A 15,670-nucleotide genomic window follows, 5' to 3' on the forward strand; every position below is an offset into this window, starting at 1 on the left:
AAAACTGAGAAGGGAGGTGGAGATGGGCCTGATTTCTCAGCAACTTTCCAGCCGTCATTTTCCATGACTTGATTCCCCACCGTGAGTTCTGGGCCACAAACCAGTTGGCTCCCTCCCTCCCTCTCGGTGAGACAGAGAGCTGGCAGGAGGGGCTGATCCGCCTCAATTCTCCCACCTCCTTTTCCCTCCTCCTCCCGGGCTGGGACACACCTACTCCAACTTTCTCAGCAGCCTCTCTGGAGTGGGAGTGTGGAGTGCAGTGCGCGCCTTCCTGCTCCCTCTCTGCACCTCTCTCCAGAGCCTGTCAGCCCCTCTTGCTAGCGAAAGTGGCTCCAGCCCAGCCGCCCAGCCGGGCACCCTCCCCTACCTGAAGGGCACAGGTAAGAACTGCTGGTGGATGGCAACTTGGCGGGGTGTGGGGGTGGGGGTGGGGGAGGGGGTTGCAGGCGGAAAGGTGTGCAAAGCTAATCCGTTCTTGTGCCTTGTCCCAGAGAAGGCGGGTATTGGGGACTCTTGGCAAGTGGGGGCAGAACCAGGACATGACCGAGGCCGGCATGGAGCAGTAGGACAGGACACCTGGACCTTAGATCGCCCCGTACACTGAATGAAGCTGGAGATGTACAGCCTGAGTCTGGGCCGGGGGATCGGGGCTCAGGGATGGACAAGGCTAGGACTTTGATCTCATGGAGGAGCAAGGTCATATTTGCATGAATGGAAAGTTGGACTCCTGTTCCCGGAAGAATGAAATCCCTTGCTTCGGCTTTCTGGGGATGAGCCTTTAGGGAGATTTGAGGGCCATGTTCTCTGTGGTTTTAGGGGAAATGCTGAGGCTGGGGAAAGGAGAGGTGCTGGCTGCTGTGTGTGTCCAGGGGGGCACAGGGGCCCTAGGACAGACAAAGCCACCTGGTAAGGCGGAGGGAGGGCGGGAGGGACAGTCAGGTAACCTGGCCAGCCCTGGTTCTCCTGCGACTCTAGCTCACCTGGATCAGAACCTCTGCTTTCCTGGCTGTGAGATGGGGTTGGGTGGGGGTGTGGGGGCAGCTCTATTCTCCCATCTCGGGGGAAGCAGGAATCTGATGCATATCTTTAGAGGCAGGAGTGCTGGAGTGGAACGCTGAGCAGAGCCACCAGGCCAGAGTTCAGCCCTCTACTGGGGATCAGGGGTGCTCTCTGCCCCAATGTGGGAAACGGCAGCTGTGCTCAGGTGTGCCGAGGGCTCGGAAGGCTGCCCCTGCCCCCAGCCACACTCTGGAGCTGGTGCCCGGGCTCAGGGCTCCTGTGTTCCTGTTCCTCAGCCGGCTGCACAGATGGGGAGCTGAGCCCGGGCAGGTGGGCAGTGCCCTCCACGCAGCACAGTTCTAGCAGCTATTATTACAGCTGACATGCGCTGGCTGCTTTCTGTGCTGGGGGCCTGTGCTGAGCACGCACAGTCATTTGAAAAATTGGAGTTTTCAAAGCAGGCAAGGTGAACAGAAAATTTCATTATCTGCGTCTCTGTGACCCACAGGCTCTGTGGCCTCCGACTATCTCCTTTGGGCCCTTTTCCCTACTTGTAAAGCGAAGGTGCTTGGATTATTAAGAGCCGGAATTAATCGATTCACCCTGACAAGCCTGTTAGGTAGGCAGAGCAGGAATGATGGCATTTTGCGGGAGAGGAATCCAAGGGGCTTAACGTCCCTCGTCAGTAGCGGCAGCTTGGGTCCCCCAGGAGCCCAGGTGACTCTCTGGCAGGAATGAGCTGAGTGCATGATGTTGGCTAGCCCGAAGGAGTGAGAGGGGCCTCAGTTTCCTCATCTGTAAAATGGGGGAATAACCAGAGGAAGTGAAGGTCTCTCTGGAACTCCCCACTGATTCCATGAGTCTCAGTGGCCTCCTTAGGGACTCAAGGAACCAGACAGAAGGACACTGACATTCCCTCTGGACACACACAGCCGTGCCTGTGCTTTCTATGGGAACCACCAGGCTCCCTCTATTCCCGAGATGCCTCTGCACCATCCCCTGTGAATTGGGCCACCACGCTCCATTCTCTGCACACTTTGCTCTGAACTAACCTCCACCTGGAAAGTCTCTTTCCGGTCGCCGCACGACAGGCCATGGCACCGGTATTGTTGCTGGCCAGGTGGGGTCAGGTGGGAGAGAATGTGGGGCCGGCAGCGTTAAAGAAAACCAGTGTGCGCTGGGGGGCAACAAGGTTGGTACACTCAGGGACCTTCCTGAACTCCGGATTGGCCCTGCCTTTTGGATTTCTTCAGGACTGGATGGATGGGCAGAGCCTCTAGAAGCTCCCCTGACTGCTGGGTCCCAGCACAAGCTCAGCTAGCCCGGAACCCCAGTGCTACTATTTCTATGATTATTGGTACGAATGCTTCCATTCATAATGGGGTTTCTAGACAGGCATATGAAGAAAAGTGTGGGTCCAAATCCTGGAAAGTAGTCATGAGTGACCTGAGCCACAGCTTCTCTAATGCTCAGCCTCCTCACCGGAAAAAATGAGGATAATAATAGTCCTTTTCTCAGAGAACTGATGTGAGCATTAAATGTCGTTCCCAGGGCCTTAGTCATTATGTTCGAAGTCATCAGTGAAGTCATTACGGGGCTCCCCCTGCTCCCCCCAAGAGGGGAGATCACCCACAGCACCCTAACCTAAGTTCTTCCTCAGACACATCACAATTGGAATTTTAGTTATTTGTATATTTTTTGTTTGATATTTTCTCTTCTACTAAGTGTTGCTCAGGCATACACCCGTGTCTAGCATACCGGGCACATACAAGAAGCTCATTGCATATCTGTTGAGAGAATGAATGAACTTTTATGTCTAAGTCATAGATGAGAACTGTCACTTACAGGGACTAAGCATTAGCCCAACCCAGTCACAGGTAAGAGCTGGGAGTGGAAGGGGCCCCAGAGATAATTAAATCAGACAAATGGAGGCACTGACGTCTCACCAAAGAAGGCTGGTAATTTGGCTGAAGTCACACAGCAAGTGAGTGGGAAAGGCAGGCCCACTAGCCAGATCTTTTCACTTTCCTCTGCCTTTTCTACCTAATCCAGGTAATGAGATGACGCTGTTTTCTATGCGGGTGGTCAGTCTTGGAGGCCAGTCAACTGTCCCCATATACATATACTCTGGAGACAATTAGGGATTAGCAAGAAGCTTAAGCTGCCCTTCAGAGAATAGGGGACATCAATCAGACCATTCCCCCAACCCTCACCAGCACCTACACACACACACACACACACACACACACACACACAAGCATGCACACACACCACTTCATACCTATTGCCAGCAAGTCCACAAGGAATCTGTAACTGCACAATGGCAAGGTCCTTGGGAGTTCCCTGAAACTTGCCTTCATTTTACAGATGACACCTAGATTTTGAATTTTTGCCTAAAGTCAATAGCCAGTTAGCACTGGTGTCCTGGGTGGGTCTGTCATTTCCGGGAGCCATTTCTGAGCATGCAATTTAAATGTTGGAAAGAAAACCTGATTTATGCAGCCCCTTTATGCATCTGTCACGAGGTTAGACTCACAGATACTTGCAGGCCATCTGTCCCTGTCCACTACCTTTCCTGTTTGTTGTTGCTATGGTTTTCAGTGTAGAGACGAATAGACTCAGAAAAGCTAAGCCACTTCCTTTCAGTCACACAGCTTCTGTTTCCTCAATTCATTCAATAGACACCGAGTAAGCACTTATGAAGTGTCAGGCTCCCAAAGATTCACCGTTGGTGGAGGCAGGCCTGTAGTGGATGGTTAACATACCTCGAGGTAAGTGCTAAAACGGAGGCAAACTCAGTTTTGGCATGGGGGCCCCGAGGAGTGAAAGGAGCGTGTGCAAAGGCACAGTGGTTCAAAGGTAACAGCAGGTGTGTGCAGAAACTATCCGCCAAACAGGGCCAGGTCACTGAAGGCCCAGGTGCCAGGCCAAGAAGTTTTTTTGTTTTGTTTTGTTTTTTAAAGTAATTTATATGTAATTTTTAATTAATAGGAAATTCTAGAAATACACAAACGTAAGCAGGATAATATTTAAAAAAATAAATAAACAACCCACGAACCCATCAACCAGCTTCAACAATTAATGCTTTCTCTCTATCCCCACTGATCCTTGCTTCACCAGATTATTTTGAAGCATATCCCAGATATATAATTGCATCTGGAAATATTTCCATGTATTGTATATCTCTAAAACATAAGGACTTCATAAAATCACCACAGGGGCATGGCTTTTACTTTGTAAATATTAGAGGACCGTGTTGAAGGAGTTACAGCAAAGAGCACCTTGACTGGGTGTACGTGGCTATGAGTGGAGCATGCATTTAAAGAGAGGGGTTGGAATAGAAGGTTCAAGTGTCTTGTCTCCCCTTGGCCAAGTATAGAGCCTAATATTCTACCATTACCCATTGATTATCAAATTATTTCCTAAAATCCATCTCATTTTGAAAGAGGTGATGCCTTCCAGTTTGAAGCCTGAGGGAGAGAGAAATCTCTCCCTGACCCCTCCCTTGCTGAGTCTTCATTCATTCCTGAGACTGGCGTGACTCCTGCAAGGAGGAAGTGGCAGGGACTATGAGGTGGCAGTCTATCCCCTGGCTGGGGGCAGGGAGCCCACACTGGAGACTTCTCCAGTTCCCAGTTCTCATTCAGCTCCAGTGCCCACAGTAGTTGGCCTCGGAGCAAGCTGAGCAGGACTATACATGCCAGCTGTGGGGTAACGTCAGCATGTGTGTGCGTGTTGGCCTGTGTGTGCTCACATGTCCCAGGTCAGAGCTGCTTGCTGCCTATCCCTGCAGCATCCCCTCCCTTCACCACCTGCCTCCCAGCAAATGCAAGGCTAGATGGCACAGAATGCGTCCTTCAGACATTTAGAAGTTCAGCCTTGGGAAGGGGCAGAGCTAAGATTAGTATGGCACCATGGTTGGGCGCATGAGCTCTGGAGCCAGGGGTCAGAGGTCCTGTCCTGACTGTGACCTTGGGCACATCCTTCCACCTCCCTGAGGGTTAGGGATGCAGCGTGCTCTTCACCTCACAGGGCAGCTGTGCATGGACACATGTAAAGCCGATAGTCATCGTGCATTAAGAGCTCACTAAATGTTAGCTACTTTACAGACTTGGGGGCTCCTGAAATCTTGGCATTGACTCAGAAGTCATAGGCTCTTGGAAAATTTAAATCCCAGAATCTCAAACTCTTGGAAGGGAACAATGAGAAGGCCCCTATTGGATTTCTAATACACCTCTCAACTCTGTGCAAAGATTCCTTGTACAGTGTCTCTGACAAGTGGTCAACCTTGATTTTTTTCTTTTTGTAAATATTCCAAACCAGAGTGCATCCATTTAAGTTACAGTTTGGTGGATGTTTACCAAGTAACGCGAACAATGGCCTCACCAGCCCTCAAGATCCCTCCTGGGATCCCTTGTCAGTCACCACCCCACCCCGAGTGTAGCTATTCCCCAGCCGGCTGGGCTGTTCCCGAAAACCTTCCTGTGGGGTGTGTACCATCGTTAGGAGAACTCTAATGACTAGAGACGCTCAGTGAGTTAGTTAATTTGGAAGTTGCTACATTAAACTTCACCTTTAAATTGTTTTGTTTACACTGTCATATTTCAGGGGTAGTCTTGTTAAGAGCTGAGCCTCCCCAATGCCTAGGACTGTTATTAAAAATACTGGTTTCTTGCAGAAGCCTGCGGACTGAAAGGTCCCAGGTTCGATTCCGGTCAAGGGCATGTACCTTGGTTGCGGGCACATCCCCGGTAGGAGGTGTGCAAGAGGCGGCTGGTCGATATTTCTCTCTCATCAACGTTTCTAGCTCTCTATCTCCCTTCCTCTCTGTAAAAAATCATATATATATATATATATATATATATATATACTGGTTTCTCAGACCTAGCCTAAGTCTACAAAATTAAAATGTGGGTCCGGGGTGGGGTCAGGGCACCTGTATTTCTGCAAGCTCCACGGGAACTCCAGGTGAGGTCCAACTGGGTTTGGGAGCCACTGGGCTAGTGGTTCAGGGCTCAGACTCAATTCAGACAGACTGTCCCAATCCATCCTCCACTCCAACCGGCCATTGACCTTGGACAAAGCATTGGGACTCTCTACTCTCAGTTTAGTTTTTTTTGTTGTTGTTGTTGTTGTTGTTTTTTCATTTGTGAAATGGGGATGAAGTAATAGTACCTACTTCCTTGGGTCCATCCACAGAGAAGGTGCTCACTAAGTGACAGGTGCTATCACTAGCATGGCTATTACTGGGGACAGCACATTGTGGAAGGGCTGGATCTGGAAGTTGAGCTTGGTGTTTGAGTCCTGATGGGGCAACTTGCTTAGCAGTATGACCTTGGACAAGTCTTTTGACCCCTGCCTCTGGGTCTCAACTTCCCCATCTATAAATGAGAATACTCCTTGCTCCCCTTATTGGGTCTCTGAGGGGACCAAACAAGAACATGGACCAGAAGACTGCTCTCAGGACAGAAAAATGCTGCACAAAGTGAACCCCAATGACCCGGAACTGAGCGGAACCTGGGAACCTAGTGGAAGTGGGCTTGCCACGGTGCTTGCGGTTCTGCGGAGGGCGGGCCTGGTGGGGGTGGGGACAGGGAACTGCTGAGGCTTTGGTTTTCCACAGCCCTGGTGTGCCCTGGCACGCCTCCGAGCTTCTTGGTTTTTGAGAACTGTCTCCTTCCTGGTTCCTGGGGCAGAGAGAGACCAAGATCCCATAGCTATGAAATCCTGTGCCATCTGCCTGTCAGATGCTTTTATTATTTAAATGTCTTCCCTCTTTTTACAAGTCCTCTTTGAAGTCCTTTTCTAGCACTTTTAGGGAACTTTCTAATCCAGTGTAATATGCACACAGGAAAGTACACAAATCCCAACTGTCCTTACTGCTCAATTAGCTTTCCAGAAACGAACCAGTTTCCAGATAGAGAATTAGAACATTTCCACCATTCTCTACACCTCCTTTGTGCACCCCGCCCCTTCCAGTCACCACCTGCCTCACCAAGGATAACTTTATTCTAATGTAATCCATAGCTTTTGCCTGTTCCTAAACTATATATAGTCGGGATAGCACAGTATGTCTTCTTTATACATGGCTGCTTTCACCCACATTATGTGAATGAGATGCCTCTATATCGTTGCCCAGAGCAATGCCTGGTTTTCCTTGCTCTATAGCATTCTACTGTGTGACTACTACAATTCACTTATCCATGCTGCTCTGGATGGGCATTTGGGTTGTTCCCAAGGTGGGCTATTATGAGGAGTGCTGCTCTGAACGTGCACATCTTTTGGTGAATGTAGTAGGCACACACTTTCGTTGTGTATTTAACTAGGAGTGGAATTGCTGGGTCACCAGGTATGTAGATGTGGACGGATCCCTTTGATTTCCAGGTTCAGTGCTATTCACGGCAAGTAGAATGTGATTCCTGGGGTTGGTGTCTATCTGGGAAGAGAAACAGTTGCCTCTGGGGTTTGAGATGTTGATGAACAGTGAGATTTGCAGACTCAGAGATTTCCAGGTGAAAGTCAAGTGCAAAAATCAGATCTGCTTCTTTCCCTCTCCTGCATTCTTCTATTTGACCTAGAGATAACCTTGCATCTGCTTTGCCTGAGGGCCAATGTTCCCCTCCAAGTGGTTAGTGGACCACCTACAGAGAAACGTGTACCTGAACCCACAGTGGCCCTACTCACTCATCCATCAGACTTCTCGAGGATGACGCTGTGGTTTTTAACACACTGACATTTGAGAAACACTTCTCCAGTCTATAAACGCCATGAAAATTGTGGTCTTTTCTTAATGTGCCCCTCCCCACTCCACTGGGGCCTAGGAGAGTACCACATATGGGTCTGAAATAGGCATGGCAGAAGGTAAGATCACAGAGAAAGAGATTCCCTTTTTCAGCGGAACCCAAACACCAGACGCACCAAATCACCCCCAGGAACTTGTTAAACATCTATTCCTGAGCCCCACCCCTGAGGATTTTAATTCAGTAGATCTGGGGTGGGGCTGGGAATATGTCTTTTTAAGCCCCACCCCCACACCCTTAGGGGATTCCCACTGGTGGGAACGGCTGGTTCAGGTCCATGGCCAGCCCTGTGGGTGAGAACATAGCTTGGTTGAATTCTGTGTCTGCCTATGGCTGGGGGAGCAGTTACCCTGGGTAAGAAGAATCGTGAGGACAGAGACCAGGGGGCTTAAACGTGGACCTGGGCCTGGGCCTGGGCCTGGAGCTCACCATTCAAGGCTTGTTTGCATCTCATTCGTATGCACCTTGATGCTCCCAAATCAGCCCTAACCCCTCTAGTGCCTCTGGCCCTCAGTCAGGTTGGGCCTGCAAAACTGCAAGCCCTGGTGTCTCAGACAGCCGAACCGCCTGCCTTGCCCCACAGATAGAAGCCGGTCTCACCTGCCCAGGCCTGCCCGCCTGCCGGCTTTGTGCCCCTAAACTGTTCTGCTCGGAGGGGATTGGCCTTGGATAGACAGGCAGGCAGCTGGGCCAGGCCAGACCAGAGGGAATGGATCCAGAGGGAGGGCTAAGATGAAGTCTTTGCTGAAATGCTGTGTTTGCTAGTGTTCGAGGACCCATCATTGTAGAGTCCTGTTGTGGGGGAGGGATCATATATCTAACCTGAGGACAGGGGAGGTGGCTGAGGAACTGTTAGACACACAGGTGATCTGAGTTTTAATCCTTGCTTGGCCACATGTTAGCTGTGTGAACTTGGAGGTTAGGTAACCTCTCTGAGACTCACTTATCCCCAAACTGAGCATAATTATAGGGTTGCTGTAAGCAGGTAGCTTAAAAGCGATATTGCATGCCAAGCACTTACCGCAGGCCTGGCACATAGTAAATGTTCAATAAATGCCCGCTGTGACCAGTGCCTGTGCCTTGTAAGCCCTTCATAGTACCCAAACCTTGCCTTCTTCAGGGCCCACCATTGACAATAGCTCCCTGGGCCTGTTCCTAGTGCCCAGATGGCCAAGTGGAAGCCCCAGGAAAAGAGGAGCTTGCCCAGGTTCTCCCAGTTGGGAGACTCTGATATGTTACTGAGGCCTCCTGGCGTCAAAGGAGTAGGGCCTCCAATCCCTGCCTCATCCTCAGCACAACAGTCATTGCCGAGGGCTCACAGGCGAGGCCTTGTGCCAACTGTCATCTTAACTGATCCTCACAGCAGCCTGGTGATTACCTTCCTCAGTTTATATGTCAGAAGACTGAGGCTCCAGCAGGGTCAACGATTTGCTCAAGGTCAAGCCCAGCAGTGGGCCAAGACAGGACTCAAATACAGGCTGCTTTACTCCAGAGCGTGAGCACGTGGCCACCGTGTTCTGTGGCCCTTGTCGTGTTGCACAGCTCTTATCCAGCTCTTATCGTAACTCCCCACCCCCAGGGTGCCTGGCTGGGCTGGCCTGGCTGGGGTGGCCTTGGGTGGCTGATGGTCTCATACAGAGGCTTTGGTCCCAGCAGCTTCTCAGCTATGAGGAGCAGGGTTCACCTCACGGGTGGCCGCAGGGCCAGAGAGCCCCCTGGGAAGGAAGTGTGTTTTGTCCTGGATAGAGAGGGGACTGTGCTGAATGACCTCCTTTTATAAATCACGTTAAGATGAGGCCCAGAGCGGTCACCCCGGCGGCAGGAAACCCATGTTGTTTCAGGGTGTGCACACCATTCTTTACTTCCTGTTTTCACTGCCCACCCTCTTCTCCCCACTTCATCCCAAAACCTGCCCCCTCAGACTTGGAATGGGGTCATGTCTGTGACCTCTCTGCACCCACAGTGTGACAGGAATAGCAATTATTATAATGCTGCATAAGCTGTGGCTTGAGCTTGATTACAATTTGTTGCAAGGAGAGAAGGAATGTCACAAAACCCCACAGGTTTTGTGTGTGTGTGTGTATGTGTGTGTGTGTGTGTGTGTGTGTGTGTGTAGAATGGGGTGGGGGGAAATCAGTACACATACAGAAAAGAGTTCCCTCATTCTACACATCTTTTGAATACCTATTGTAATAGTTAATAGAATTACTGTAATCATTACAATAGTAATAGTAGTAACTAATAATAGTAATAACATTAATGACTTTCTGTGTTCCTGGCACAATGCTAAATGCTTTCCATGCATAAACTCACTAAGTCCTCACACATGGGGAAAATGAGGCTAAGATAGAGGAAGCAAGGCCCTTAGATAAAAGCAGAGACAAGATTGAGGGCAGGTCTGATCCCAAAGCCTGGCTCCTTCCCAACGACCCTGCCTAATGAGTAGAAGGACCATGGAACTGTGGGCTCCTGAGGAGCCCCAGGTGGGAGAGGAGCTGGGTTGGGGGAAGTGAGCCAGGGCAAAGCCATGGCTATGTGAGTCAAAATGCCATAAGATTACAAACTCACTTCCTACCAGCCATGTTTCAAATTCTGGACAGTCCTCCATGGCTCGTACCTCCCACCTGGACAGCGGGACACTAGAACACAGCCATCACTGTCCAGTGCTGTTGGAGACGCTGCTCCAGCCCCTCCAGCCTTCTGAGTCTCTCTTCCGAGAATGTGGGTTCAGTAACAATGAATGTTGGTATAGTAACACTTGTACTGGGTATATTCCAGCCTTGGGTGGATCTAGGTAGAACCTTCAAATGATCCGAGCCTCAGTTTCTCCTTTACAAAACAAGAGCAACGAAAAGCATCATGATAGGATGATGTCGGTCCAGTCACATTTGTGCCCTGGGAATTTGCCATGCACTTTCTTACTCAGCCTTCTCCACCATTCCATGAGATTAGGTGCTATTATCATGTCCTCTTTTCTGGAACCACTGCCCATGGTCACACAGCGGGTGAGTGGTAGAGCTGGGATTTGAAATGAGGGCTATCTGACGCCAGAGTCCACTTTCTTCTTATTCATTCTATCCAGGACTGTACCTCCTATTCAAAGACCAAGGGAGATAATGCATGAAGACTTATTTTGGAAAACGTATAGATTACCATATTGATATAGGACACTGTAATTTTTTTGTCACCAATAATGATAATTGGAATACCGATAAAGAAGGGGACCCCCAGTCCCAGCTCCCTTTCGCCCATGCCTTGGCGAGGACTTCCTTTTCTTTTTCCTCTGATTCCAGCTGTGCAGGCCTGGCTTTTTCAGACATCCTCTTAAGGCAGCCCTCAGGTATCAAGCCATTATTGGGCCTGATAAGGTGTTACTCTGTCTTTCCTCCCTGTGCCCTGCAGCCCTGGGAAGGAGGGAGGAGTAGCTATTAGCTCCACTTTACAGACAGGGAAATTGAGGCTCCTAAGAGGTTCTGTGGCCTTCCCAAGGTCACACGACCCATCACAGACTCAAGGCATGGCCCTTTTCCAGTTCATATCCAGTTCTTTGACTTGTTTTGTTACATGAGAACCTCACAGTGGCTGCTGCCGACAAACCAGCAAATGACCCCAGTGTTCATCCAAGTTTCCTGGAGGCAAATCAAGCCCTCCTATTCACAGTAAATTTCAGCTGGCCTAAACTAATAAAGCTGTTGTTCAAACCCAGTCCACAGCAGAGTGGGAGTCTTCAATGGAAACTCTCCCTTTTGATCTGATGTCAGATTACTCTTCCCAGCGTGTGGTTCTGTTCTGATCAAAAACCAATGCCTCCCTACTTCGAAGGGGAAATTTTATATCAGTAGCTAAAGACTTCCATCTAGCATAAGGTGACCAGACATCCCGCTTTTGGCGGGACAGTCCCGATTTTTAACAATTTGTCCAGCATCCCGCGGCATTTTAAAAAAAGTCCCGATTTTTGGAAAGATTCTTTTAAATCTTTTGGACTTTTTTTAAAAACGCCTCTGGACACAGGACAAATTGTTAAAAATTGGGACTCTCCTGCCAAAAGCGGGACGTCTGGTCACCTTAGCGGGTACCTGGAATGTCACCATTCTATCACTTATAATTTAAATTCTGGTTTAAAGGCACAATCCCTCCTAATCCCTCACCATCACTACCACCATTGCTACTTTTAAGCTTTTCTAACAAACTGAATATGTCTAGGATTCTTTCTTGACAGTCACAAAAGCCAGCGCTAACACTGGATGCCTGAGGGAGATGTAGTGGCTGGAGGAAAGTAGGGTCAGAAAATATATATCGAGGTACCCAAGTCCACGGTCATTTTACATTTAGATTTGGGGAGGGTAGAGTGGGAACATTCTCCAATCCAGAGGAATGAACCCAGTGGTTCTTTATTTCATGAAAAGCTCTCCCAACTTTAAAAAATACCTTATCGCCCTGGCCGGTTTGGATCAGTGGTTACAGCGTCGGCCCGCATTCTGAAGGGTCGAGAATTTGATTCTGGTCAAGGGTGCCTACCTCGGTTGGAGGCTCCTCCCAGGCAAGTGCAGGAGGCAACCAACCAATGTGCCTCTCTCACATTGATGGTTCTCTTTGTTTTTACCCTTTCCTTCTATTCTCTCTAAAAATCAATGGAAAAAATATCCTCCGGTAAGGATTAACTAATAAAAATAAAAATAAAAATAAAAATAAAAATCCTATCTCATTGCTTCTCCCCAGAACACCCAGGTTAGGAAATGTGTATGTCTTTTCAGTTCAGCCACCATCCTCCTGGGTGGCCTTGAGTGTGCCATGCAAATCTCAGTTTCCCTTATCTTAGATACGGGAGTAAAAGGGCAGATGTGTTTCCCAGGAGTAACGTGTGGATTATTATTTATGGTCTGTGTCATGGCTAAGAAAAGGGAAGGTGCTGGGCCACAAGAGAGAATGCCATAGCCGGCCTGTGCCTGGGTACTTCGGGAATGACGGGGAGGAATTTCACCCTCAAAAACAAAGCCTGTTGTTTGGAACAAATCTGGAAGAAGCTTCTTCAATTCAGTTTGGTTGGGCTTTGAATTCCTCCAAGTACACGTGATTCCTTGTAGAGGGACAGAATTAGCCGGAGTCATAGACTTCTAGAACCTTTCGCCAGAGTGACTGCTTGGGGACTAACTGTTACGAACACCCATCATAGAGCATTAGAATTGTAGCATATCCAACCGCACGTCTTAGAACCTTCCATGAGGGGACACAGAATGTTAGACTAGCAGGACTCCAGCTTGTCAGATGGAGGGGGCTCTTACAGGTCTTTACTCCAGGTTTTTAACCTGTGCTTCCCAGGGGGTGTTCACCAGGGGATAAAGGTCAAGCCTGGGGGCAGAGTCCTAGGCCTCCAGCCCTGCTTCCAATAATGCAGCTCTGCTTTGACCTCTTTATAGATTGTGTCCAATTTCATTAGGGAAAGAAAGAGACTCTGCCTCTGAAAGCAATAGAGGGGTTTGAAGTCACTGATCCATCGCAGCCCCTCCCCCAACATACACATGTCATTACAGATGAGGAAAGAGGGCCACCGGGTTTTGGTGATGAATTTGACCAAGGCTACACAGAGAAGAGGGACCTTAGACCTAGGTCTCCCAACAGCCAGGTCAGCTTACTACACTGACGATTGAACTACACTGACGATTGAACAACCCTGACCCACAGCCACGGGAGATCCCCTCGCTGCCTTTGAAAGCCCCGTTAGAGTCTCACAGAGACCATAGGCTCGCACAGGCCAAAGACGCATGATCAAAGGTGCTTTAGAGCTCTTCTCACCTTCCCCAAGGGCCACCTAGACTCTGCTTGGATGCCCCCAGGAGGGGAGCTCTCCACATTCTGAGGAGACTCATTCCAGGATTGCACTTGAGATCACTAACCAAGAAAACAGGGAAGGTCTCAGAGCCCTGCTCCTCCCAGCTATGCTCAGACTTTGATCAATGAGTTGGGTTAAGACATGGATGTTACAACCGGCAAGTTTCTGAATATCAGAATCAAGATTCTGAGAAGGGGGAGCAGTGGGCTGAAACACAGGGTGAAACTAATCAGGGTCTCACTAAAGTCCGCCAGCAGTTACCTGCAAAAATCAGCCTGCACAGAGAACAGAGAGAGGGTGACCTGATAATATGCCTGGGAGTTTTCATCACCCAGCCAATAGTATGAGTCAGCTGCTATAAAAGTAAGAGTATTTGGTATTTGTTGAAAACCATGTTGCATACTATGTTTAGCCTTTGTGTACATTAACTAATGTCATTATCAAAATGGTATTATAGCTTGGCCAGCGTGGCTCAGTGGCCAGCGTGGCTCAGCGGTTGAGCATCAACCTATGAACCAGGAGGTTACAGTTTGATTCCCAGTCAGGGCACATGCCTGGGTTGTGGGCTCAATCCCCAGTGGGGGGCGTGCAGGAAACAGCTGATCCATGATTCTCTCTCATCGTGGATGTTTCTATCTCTCTCTCTCCCTTTTTCCTGGAAGTCAATAAAAATACATTTTTAAAAAATGGTATTATGAAGTAGGGAAAGTTAGGGTAAGAGAAGGTAAGCCATTTACCCAACGTCACACAGTCAGAACCACCTTCTGTTGTCTTCCCATCTTTGAAATGGGGTCAGGAATGACAAGGAGCCAGAGTTTGAGTCACACATATCCTAGAAGGGTCCATGCATGAACCCCTTGCCTGCACTTGCTTACACCTGTGCACACACAAGCTCCATCCTATCCCTTTATTTACTCACATCATACTCATTCCATCAAGCAGGCATGTACAACTAATGAACCCACAAGAATTATTCAAAAATTGCCTCCTAAGTGTGTGTGCCTCTTGCAAATGTGCACGTTCACCCACATGCAGATCTCTCTCCGGGCCTGGGGAGCCAAGAGCATGAGGCCCCACCCCAGACAAGCGCCTGCTCGCAGCTTCCCAGAACAGCCTGTGGCAGGGCCAGCAAGCTCAGACTCGACCAGCGACCAGCGGCTTCCTGCTCTGCCAGGGTGCAGGCTGGTCCTTCCCAGAGGATTCAGGGGCCCCCACCCTCACCCCAAACTTAGACTTTGATTCTGCTTTGGCTTTGAAAACTAATAATAACTAAGATTTATTGAGTGTTTTCCTATGGGCCAGACACTGTGCTAAGCACATTAATGTGCATGGTCTTATTCATTCTTCATTACACCCCAGGAAAGTAGTGCTCTTAATAGCCCCATCTTACAGCTGAGAAAACCAAAGTTCAGAGATGTTTTGCAACTTGCCCGATGGGATGCAGTTAGCCAGAGCCCAAACAGTTAGATTCATGTGACTACAGCTTCTCTCTCTGGCAGCATGGTCAGGAGGAAAGGACCTGGCTTCAGTTCTCACCATGTGACCTTAGGCAAGTCCCTTTCTTTTTTTACGCAATATATTTTTATTGATTTCAGAGAGAGAGGGAGATAGAAACATCAATGATGAGAGAGAACCATTGCTCGGCTGCCTCCTGGATGCCCTCCACTGGGGTCAGAGCCTGCAACCTGGGTATGCGGCCTGACCAGGAATCAAATTGTGACTTCCTGGTCAATCTCTGAGCCCAATCTCTGAGCCACACCAGCTGGGCCCTTTCTTTCTTTAGGACTATTTTTCAGCTTTAAAAAGTAAGAGATGTTCATTAAAGGTTTTTTTCTACTTTCATTCTGTCATTGCTTTTCCTTTTCCTAAGTCCAAACAGTTCCATTTTTCAACTAGTAGTTGTACACCAGGCACTGAGCTAGGCACTGGGAATTCATTCATGAATAAGATACGCAAAGCTCCCGTCTACGTGGAGTCCAATGTCTAGTGCAAGAGATAGTCATTAAACAAATAAACAAGAGCATACTGTGTGGCGATAACT

General features: G+C 49.0%; 1 protein-coding gene across 2 annotated transcripts in view; it reads left to right on the forward strand.

Moving 5' to 3' along the window:
- The first annotated feature begins 223 nt into the window (after positions 1-223).
- The window catches only part of FAT2 (FAT atypical cadherin 2), a 65,545-nt gene continuing 50,098 nt past the window's right edge, over positions 224-15,670 (forward strand). For both annotated transcript variants that reach the window (XM_084884037.1, XM_084884039.1), the window contains exon 1: positions 224-380. The gene's annotated coding sequence lies outside the window, so the exon portion shown is untranslated. The remainder of the gene's footprint in view (positions 381-15,670) is intronic.

This window comes from Pipistrellus hanaki, assembly GCF_964339955.1.
Source record: "Pipistrellus hanaki genome assembly, chromosome: 5".
In the NCBI taxonomy this organism is placed as follows: Eukaryota; Metazoa; Chordata; class Mammalia; order Chiroptera; family Vespertilionidae; genus Pipistrellus; species Pipistrellus hanaki.